Genomic DNA, 9,433 nt, shown 5'->3' on the forward strand with positions numbered 1-9,433 from the left:
GAACTGGACTGAGAGGGAGGGACCCTCTGGACCTTCAGGTTCTTGGGCTATCTCTAGAACCCTGAGGTTTCCTCTCTGCCCTGGGGCAGGGTCCCTGAGGCTTTGCTTTTTCAGGAGGGGCCAGTGTCGAGTAGAGGAGGGACCAGGGGCTTCAGAGGTCCTTCTGGTGCTTCCAGCTTAGAGAAATTGTGGTTTGGTACCTGAGAGGCCCCTCCCTCATCACTGAGGAAGCCAGGGATGGCAGAAGCTGAGCCCCCTCCTCAAAGTCCCAGCTGTGGCTGTATGGGTGAGGATTGAGTGGCCTCAGGGGCTGCTGGGGAAGGGGAGGTAAGGGAGAGGGATGGGGACTGCCCTGCCCTGCTCTGCTCTACCCCCTCCCCAGCCCCCTTCATGCCCAGCCTTGTTCTTCCTTCTTCCCCAGGCTGGAGCTTCCCCTGCCTCTGCCTCTTCCCTCCAGCCCTCCTTGTGTCTTGGGTTGTTCTGAGAAAAGGCGGGACTCAGTGGAGGCCTTGACAGGAGATGGAGAGTAATGGGGAGACAGACCACCCCCACCCTGAGGGTCACTGGTTACTCACTGGGTGAGAAGGATGTCAGAGCTTGGTGATCTCCAGGGCTTTGGGGGAGGTGAGGGTCCTTTGTGGTGCCTGAAGCTGGGAGAGGCTGGATGACATTTAAGACACCTCTCCCTACTGGATCCCCCTGCCACCTCCTCAACTGCCTTTTCTGGGACATAGTAGACACGTTGTCTGTCTGTGGGAGCAACATCACTGGACAGATGGTGGCAGATGGTGATGGCATCTCGAGGGGCCAAGGAGGAGAGACCACACTGACTGAGGATGACCCACTGCCCCTTGCCCCCTCACTCTGACCCTCCTCTTCCCCTTTCTAGCCCTTGGGGTCCCCTGGGACAGGGCTCTGAGCAGACATTGTGTGGTCCCAGAGCTATGGAGAGAACCTAGGGGGTTGGGAGGAGCGGGGAGGCCTTGGGTTGTCTCACCTGTGACCCTGATCAACAGGGGGGGCACTGGGTACTGAATATACATACGGGGACATACTGTCAAAGGTGTAGCAGCAATAAGCTCCTCCATAGGCAGGGGTCACAGCTGGGATGGAGAAGATGGCCGGAGACCCCCTAATCTGGTTTGAATGAGAACTTTGTATGTGTTTTCCATTCTTGTATAGAGCAGAAGCGCCAGGCCAGTCTGGAGGCTGGCACTGGAGGCTGGCACTGGAGGGTCACGTCCTGTCCTGTCCTGACATCACCCAGGAGCTGGGCAAGGCCCAGATGGAGGGGCGGGGATAGATGTCTGGGGGAGGAGGGAACCTGGGGTTAGGACTGTAACACCCCCCCATCCTCCTCCACCCCCTTTCTTGGTGGAGGGGCAGATCTGAGTGGGGGGACCTGGGCCTGGGCCTGCCTGGGGGTGGGGACTACACTCAGCTGCAGAAAGAGAGAAAGTTCACTGTTTTCTGAAGAGGGAAAGAACTTAAACAGTTCAGTTCTGAGTGGGGGGCGGAAAGTGAGCAGGAAATGGGGGAGAGGGATGGCGAGAGAGAGAGAGAGAGAGAGACAGAGAGAGAGAGACAGAGAGAGAGAGACAGAGACAGAGAGAGACAGAGAGAGACAGAGAGAGACAGAGAGAGACACAGAGAGAGAGAGAGACAGAGAGAGAGAGAGAGAGAGAGAGAGAGAGAGAGAGAGAGAGAGAGAGAGAGAGAGAGAGAGAGAGAGATGGGGAGAGACAGGTGGGGGAAGAGAGAGACAGGGGGAGATTGGGAACAGAGACAGAAAAACAGGGTGAGAGAGGGGGGCTGGAAAAGAGAGAAATGGAGCCCATGCAAGGAAGGAGGCAGGGTCAGGGAAACTTTTTACCTGGTCCTGGGCTGGGAGGCCCCATCCCTGCTCCTTTGTCACAGAATCTCTCACCAAGGAGGAGTGGCACATTTAGGACCCATCTATGTAGCTTTGTCCAATTATCAGCGCCCCCAAGCAGACCCTGCCCTCATTCTGGATCCTGGGGAGGAGGGGGACCCTGCCACAAGATGGGAGGGTGGGAATGGGGAGTAAGAGCCTTGGTTGTAATTCCTGGTTTACTCTCATCCTCACTTCCCGATCTTGCTCAATAGAGACCCTGGGATGCCCAGAGGAGACACCCCCCTCCCCTGCCTGTGCTTAGGCCTGAGCTAGGGGAGGGGATAGGCAGCAGCAGGTCACTGGCTCTGGAAGGGACAGAACTGGAAGGAGGAGAAGATGCCTCATCCCCATCCTTTGCCCCCTCCTCATAGAGTCACTAGCTCTGTCTTTTCTGCTTAGACCCAGCTGAGCCTCCTGCCTCCTCTCTGTCCCTAAGAGTGATCTGACTGAGGCAACTGATGGTGCAGAGGCCGGAGTCCTGGACCTGGAGTCAGGAAGACCTGGGTTCAAAATTCAGCCTCAAATACTTCTCGGTTTTGTAATCCTGGGTAAGTCAGTTCCTCTTTGTTTGCCTCAGTTTCTTCAACTGTAAAATGGGGATCAAAATAGAACCAACTTGGGAGATTTATTTTATCAGTTGAGATAATAAGTGTAACGTGCCTGGTAAACTGCTACATAAATGCTGTTCCCCTTCCCCACCTGTGGGTCCAGAGGGAGAGCAGAGCCAGAGCCAGGGGAGAGGACAGGGAGGGCAGTTAGAGTGAGGCTGGGGGCCGAACTGGGATGGGGAGAAGCTTAGAGCTATTGGGACCCGGACTCAACCGTGCCTGGGGTGGGGGGTGAGTGGGGGTTTCTACCTGTCGGCACCAGGGGCAGGAAGCTGCTGCGCTTCGACCACCCAGAGGAGTGAGTGTAGCGGCAGGAGTAGATCCCAGCATTCTTTGCTGTCACAGAAGGGATGAGACATCGGCCCCTTTCTCCTGAGGGTTTCATATCCTGGATCCCCATCCATCCAAACTTTTGCTCATGTGCCTTCTCCAGCAGGTACACATTGGCCCCCCCATGGCCCCAAACAAGTGAAGGTCATACTTCTCCCTCTGGGCACCAAAGGTCTGCTTTGAGGTAGGGTTTCTGGAGTGTGTCTGGGAGGGGAAGGAGAGCTATCAGTTCCAGGGGACTGCACTTCTCTGTGTTGCCCATTCTAGGTCCCCTTACTTTAAACGCTGTCACTCCAGTCCAGACTTCCCCCCTCCTTCCCTGGGGGCAGTTGTTTTCTCTGGATGGGGGTTTGTGGGGGGTGAAGAACTCACCTCTCTGTGTCTTTATCCTCTGGCCCAGACACAGCCCTACCAGAGAGGACCTTGGTTACTCCCAGTCACCCAAATCCTCTCTAACCAACCCCCCCCCCCAAGACGGAGACAGAGGGACTAGAGACTGGACTTGGGGGGGCATTGAGTGAAAAGGGCCACCAGAAAAACTAATAGTTCCACATTCTCCACCTCCCCCCCAACCATGCTGGGTGACCTCAATGGACCATCCCCTTTAGGTCAAAGTATGACCTTCACTTGTTTGGGGCCAATTTCTCATCCCTGCTGTGACAGAACCCTTAAGGGAAAAGAAATATCAGCATGACTACTAATGTCAGGGCAATGCTTATTGGTCTACCTTTTTTACCTGCTTTAAAGGAGAGATCCTTTCTTCTGGTAGATTTTTTTGTTCATTCTAAACATGGTTCAAGTTAAAATAGCAATTTTTATTGCAAATTACTTATTAGACATGTGCAGTTCTAAAATAGTTATTCATGGGGTGGCTAGGTGGTACAGTAGATAGAGTACCGGATAGAGCACTGGCCCTGGAGTCAGGAGTACCTGAGTTCAAACCCGGCCTCAGACACTTAATTATTACCCAGCTGTGTGGCCTTGGACAAGCCACTTAACCCCATTTGCCTTGCAAAAACCTAAACTAACTAACTAAATAAATACATAAAATGGTTATTCATACATTGGTTTATACTATTCTTCAGCTTCTGATGACAATTCCATGTGGCATCCATTAAGGAATCTCTGTTATATTAGAACCCGTGTTCTTATGAAAAGCATTCTGATACTGGCTTAGATCATAAAGTATAATTCTTGTTCTTTATAGCCCTTCTAGCTTTTTCCTACTCATTGGGCCTCTGTTAAATAGCCTTTCTGGTTTTGTTGCTCAGATGTTTTTTCCTGAGTTTCATTTCTCTAAGTAACCAGCTATAGGTCTCCAACAGCAACCTCTGCAGGATGCCAACCAGTACTGCCAGTTCTGATAGCCAACATTCTATAGACTGCCTCACTTGAATTCCCACGACAATGCATTCACCTCCAAATGAACACAGAAAGACCCAGATGAATCTGGGTCCTAAATAATTTGAGGGGGGGGGAAATGATGCAGGGAAGATGTTGAGATTGGAAACAAATTTTGTAAAAGGAAAAATATAATTTGTACCTATCCGGGGAATTCTGTTGTTCAAAGTGACTCCATTCCAGGATGGAAGTGGCCTTGGATTGTTCACCTTTCCTCCCGCTTCCCCCTTTTCCCCAGCTTCTGGTTTCCAGTTACCTATCCTTGCCTATTGATAAGTCAAACTTATGCTGACTTGTTGGACAGTTGGACTTCTAAGTCACACACCTTGGGACAGGAAGGACCAGTACATAGCTTGCTTATTGGAAAACACGTGGAACCAAGTGCTAGACCCAAGTGCCACCCTTTGGCCAACCCACTACAGAAGAGCATTTAAGAGAATGGCTGGCCCCTCCTCTGGTTCTCTCACTACCTTAAACTTGAAAGGATATCTTTATCTCCCTCTTTTTTCTTAGATCAGGTGCTTCTGGATTAAGCTCTCTGGAGCACCATGGTCCCTAGCCCTCATGACTGTCTGTCCTTTCTCTCTCTCTGTCTCTCTCTGTCTCTCTCTGTCTCTCTCTGTCTCTCTGTCTCTCTGTCTCTCTGTCTCTGTCTCTCTGTCTCTCTGTCTCTCTGTCTCTCTCTCTCTCTCTCAGACTTTGCCTAGCCTATCCTCAAAGTCTTTGTTGTTTTTCTAGGAAGTTTTAGTCTATATACCTTGTAGCATATTGTAGTAAACCCCGAGTAATATAAAATTCCATGGATTACATGAATTCATTCACTTTTCATTAATTCTCAATTTCTGTTTGGAGACTTCAAAACTCATCCACAGAAAAACTTATAGACTTAGATCCAAGTTAATTTTTTGGTAGACCTCATTGGTGTTGTTGTTTGTCCTTTCTTCCCAAAGAGGATCATGACATCAAGGGCTCATGCTATGACGTGCAAGCGAATTGGATTTAAGTGAGAAAGCTCTGTGAAAAGTTGCCCCAGAGTCATCTAGTTCCAGTGACCAGATATGGATCAGGGTGACTAGAAAAGGCTCTGGATGTAGAGGGAGACCTTGATCTTTTTATGCTAAGGTCTTTATCAGAACTCAGTTTAAGTGAGACAATGCCTATTCTGTGATTAAGGCAAATGTTGTAAATGGCTCGTGTATTCTTAGTCCAGAGTGATTAAAATGGGTTTTATTAAGATACCTTAACAAAATGGCACACCTCCTTCATGGTGGCAGAGAAGGGCAGGGAAATCCCAAAATACAGTCTTTTATGTACTTTTAAAGGTCTTTTTCCTGCCCCCTTATTCCAACCATAGGCTGGGGTCACAATCTAAGTGATTCATTGGCTCCCATACATTTGGTCCGCCTTGCTCATACTAATCAGCAAGAACAGCAGATCTCCTTGAGCATACACAAAGGAGAAGGTCAAAACTCTAAGTTAAGTTAAAAACAAGTGGGGCAATCTCCTCAATTTTTGATCAAATGGAGGCTAAATTTTTTATCCTAACTCGGTACCTGCCTATAGGCAACAATACAGGTAGACCTCAGTCTTTGTAATGTAAACTGACAATTCCCTTCACATTCTCTTGGAACCCAAACAGCCACCTTTTCCTCACAGCAAGTAAAAATGAATGAGGAAAAGAATAATTTTTTTTTTTTTTTTTAGTTTTTGCAAGGCAATGGGGTTAAGTGGCTTGCCCAAGGCCACACAGCTAGATAATTATTGAATGTCTGAGGCTAGATTTGAACTCAAATTTGAACTCAAATACTCCTGACTCCAAGTCCAGTACTCTGTCCACTGCGCCACCTAGCTGCCCCAAGAATAACATTTTGCATAGCCCCACTCCCCCCACAGAATCATTGTGATTTACTTTCACCAAAAGCCATCAGGAACAAACAATGACTAAGGGAGGCTTGGTTTAAGACCTATTGTTAGCCAATCAAAAAGAATCAGTCATTTGGAAGTCCCTAAACCCCATGATATCTTACCAAGTTTCAGTGGTCAAAATGAACATTCCTTTGGAGGAGTAGGCACTGGCAGCTGGAGGAACTAGGAAAGGTCTCTTCCAAGAGATGAACTTGAGATGAGTCTTAAAAAGAAAGAGTGATCCTATAAAGAGGTGCTTCAAAGGATAAGAGAAAAAGAATAAGGGTCTCTCCTTAGCTTTAGGAAGTTTACAGTCTCTTTAGGTGAGAAATCTCTGAGTGTTTGGTTTCCACAGGTTGTAAGAGAAGGCTTTTAGTTAAAGATATACATTACAAAGACTGGGGTCTGTCTATGGCTAAAGGCACAAAGCCTACAAGTAGGACTGGAAGAAAGACAAAAGGGGAGAAAAAGGAATTGACCACAATCAATCACCAAAAGGAGAGATTTTCCAACCTGACCTAAAGATGACAGATCTGAGATTAAACAAAGCCTGCTCTAACCAGTCCAGGTTGACCTAAGGTCCCTGACCTTACACAAGGACTCTGGTGTAATTAGACTCTTGTACAGTAACTTGTACACTTTCTGTAATGAATGAGGCTCATCAATATAAAAAGTGCTGTATGAACAAGAAGGGGGAACATATTAAGGAGGGGTATGGGGTGGTAGTATCGATTACATTGTACCCCTGAAAATTCAGATCATTAGGTGGCTCAGAGGAGAGGAAAAACCTCTCAAATTGTATGTAAGACTGGACTTAGTCACAATTCTAGCCTTTGTCCCAGTAGGGGAAATTGCCAGTTGCTACAGAGATGTTAATTAATTAAAAAAAGAAAGAAAGAAAAGGTTCATTTAATTGCTCCAAGCTAAGCTTTATAATTATGAGACATTTATAACAATTAGAAAGTATATACATATATATACATACATATATATATATATATATATATATATGTATGTATACTTTCAGAGAAGAGTGATTAATACTAGCCTTTGAGGGGTGGCTAGGTGGCGTACCAGCCTTGGAGTCAGGAGGACCTGAGTTCAAATCCCACCTCAGACACTTAATAATTACCTAGCTGTGTGGCTTTGGGCAACCCACTTAACCCCATTGCCTTGCAACCCCCCCACCACCACCACCACCAGAATACTAGCCTTGTCTCTCACAGGAGCTATGTCAGGTTCAAATGAAAAATTTGTATGTAAACTTAACTAATGTCATCATAGTTCTGACTCAATAGAGGGAATGAGAGAAATCAAGTCTAGTGCTACATTTTTCATTTGAAAGAGGCAGTGGAATATGCCATCAAATTATGTAAAGGATCTTGCCCCCAAATCAGTATTCTTTGCCTTTGATGTTGTATGTGAAGAATATGGGGGTATTTAGGTTCCACAAGAATATGAAGGGAGGATTGTTAATTTGCATGACAAAGACTGGACTCTGCCTATAGAGTTGCCTATGGGTAGATACTGAATTAAAATCAGAAGACTTAGTCTCAATATGAACAAAAACTGAGATTAGGCCAGGTCTGCCCCAACTGGTTTTAATTTAACCAAGAGTCTTGACCTACTCTTTTCACATGCTCAAGGAGGTCTGGCTGCTCTTGCTCATTAGTATAATAAGCAGGGTGGGGGAAAAGTATGGGAGCTAATGAATCACTTATATTGTGACCCCAGTCTATTCTTGGAATGAGGGGGCATGAACAAAGCCTTTCAAAGTGCATAAAAAGACCTAGCATTTGGGGATTTCCTTTCTTCTCTCCCACCTTGAGAGAGGTGTGCATCTATTTATTTATTTACTTACTTACTTACTTATGTGTTTATTTATTTGTTTGTTTGTTTATCTATTCATTTATTTATTTGTTTGTTTATTCATTTGTTCATTTATTTATATCTATCTACTTATTTAAAATTAAATTAATTTATTTATTCTGAGTTTTACAATTTCCCACCTAATCTCCCTTCCTTCTCACCATCCCCCACAGAAGGCAGTCTGTTAGTCTTTACTTTGTTTCCATGATCTAACTTGAATGTGATGAGAGAGAACTCCTATCCTTAAGGGAAAAAAAAATGTAATATAAGAGATAGCCAAATTACATAATAAGATAATTTTTTTAAATTAAAGGTAATACTCTTTGGTCTTTGTTTAAACTCCACAATTCTTTCTCTGGATACAGATGGCATTCTCCATTGCAGACAGCCCAAAATTGTCCCTGATTGTTGCACTGAGGAGATAAGCAAGTCCAGGAAGTTTGATCATCACCCCCATGTTGCTGTTAGGGTGTACAATGTTATTCTAATTCTGCTCATCTCTCTCAGCATCATTTCATGCACATCCTTCCAGGTTTCCCTGTATTCCCATCCCTCCTGGTTACTAATAGAACAATAGTGTTCCATGACATTCATATACCAGAGCTTATTAAGCCATTCCCCACCTGACAGACATTCATTCAATTTCCAATTCTTTACTGCACAAACAGGGCTGCTATGAATATTTTTGTACAAGTGATAGTTTTACCCTTTTTCCTCATCTCTTCAGGGTATAGACCCAGTAGTGCTATTGCTGGATCAAAGGGTGTGCACATTTTTGTTGCCCTTTGGGCATAGTTCCAAATTGCTTTTTCAGAAAGGTTGGATGAGTTCACAGCTCCACCAACAATGAATTATTGTCCCAGATATCCCACATCCCTTCCAACTTTGATCATTGAACTTTCTGGTGATATTGGCCAGTCTGAGAGGTGTGAGGTGGTACCTCAGAAATGTTTTAATTTCATTTCTCTAATAAGTAATGATTTAGAGCAATTTTTCATATTACTATGGATTGCTTTAATTTCCTCATCTGTAAATTGCCTTTGCATATCCTTTGACCATTTGTCAATTGGGGAATGGCCTGTTTTTTTTTAAAAGATTTTACTCAGTTCTCTATATATTTTAGAAATGAGTCCTTTGTCAGAAACATTAGTTGTAAAAATTGTTTCCCAATTTACTACATTTCTTTTGATCTTGATTACAGTGGTTTTGTCTGTGCAAAAGCTTTTTGATTTAATGAAATCAAAATTATCTAGTTTGTTTTTAATGATGTTCCCCATCTCTTCCTTAATCATAACCTGCTCCCCTTTCCATAGATCTGACAGGTAAACTAGTTACTTATAATGTTGTCTTTTATGTCTAAATTGGTTAGTCAGGGGATTTGAACCTATAACTTTCCCTTGATTCT

The sequence above is a fragment of the Macrotis lagotis genome, chromosome 1, assembly GCF_037893015.1.
Source record: "Macrotis lagotis isolate mMagLag1 chromosome 1, bilby.v1.9.chrom.fasta, whole genome shotgun sequence".
Lineage (NCBI taxonomy): Eukaryota > Metazoa > Chordata > Mammalia > Peramelemorphia > Peramelidae > Macrotis > Macrotis lagotis.